This window comes from Sphaeroforma arctica, assembly GCF_001186125.1.
Source record: "Sphaeroforma arctica JP610 unplaced genomic scaffold supercont1.1837, whole genome shotgun sequence".
NCBI lineage: Eukaryota > Ichthyosporea > Ichthyophonida > Sphaeroforma > Sphaeroforma arctica.
The window spans coordinates 8,717-9,643 of NW_014038721.1; positions in this window are offsets into that span (position 1 = coordinate 8,717).

The following is a 927-nucleotide window of genomic DNA, read 5'->3' on the forward strand; positions in this document are numbered from 1 at the left end:
TATATATATATATACCATATTTTTTTTATATATATAAAATATTATATATGTATACATATATATATATATATATATATATAAATATACATACATCTATATATATATATACCCTAGCACTAGGACACCAGAGACCTCGGATCGCCATGAAACAACCATGTGTTGAGTATTCTGGTGCATATTATATATATATATATATATATATATATATATATATATATATATATTTATATATATATAAATATACATACATCTATATATATATATATATATATATATATATACAATACATCGTAGTAGTCTAATTGAGATAAAAAAAATGGATAAAAATGTACATTCCAGACTCTGGTCTGGCATGTTTTATTCTCTGACGACACTAAGCTCCATCAGCTCCATCAACTCTCTCAGCTCCATCGGCTCCATCGGCTCCATCGGAAACGAAAGCTTTTGAAGAAGCGTGTACACACTTAGAGTTTTGGCAAACTTACTTCAACGTCGTTTTTTTTCCAAATCCTACAAACTCAGTCAGATTATGACAATTTGGGTATTCCTCTCGTCATTCCTCGCTGAATTGACGCTGGTGTCGACCAACACAATGTTTCACATTTGTTTCATATATATGTGTTTACTAAATGGAGTTATACATTCACACTGTGGAATCGAATTTGGGGCAAACATACTTGGAAAGTTGTCCTTGTCCCAGATCCTGCAAGACCAGTCAAGAAAATGATCTGACCATCCTTAGCTGAAGTAGCCGCTGTTCTCTGATCGATATTTAGTTCTATCACTATTTAGTTCTATATGTACTTATGAATACACTACGTCCAACGGTAATAACATTACCGTTTCCCATTGATGCTTCTGATGGTATATCAAATACAGCTAGAAAAGAACCTCTTGAATGCCTCTTAATCTTACTATAGCATTTTA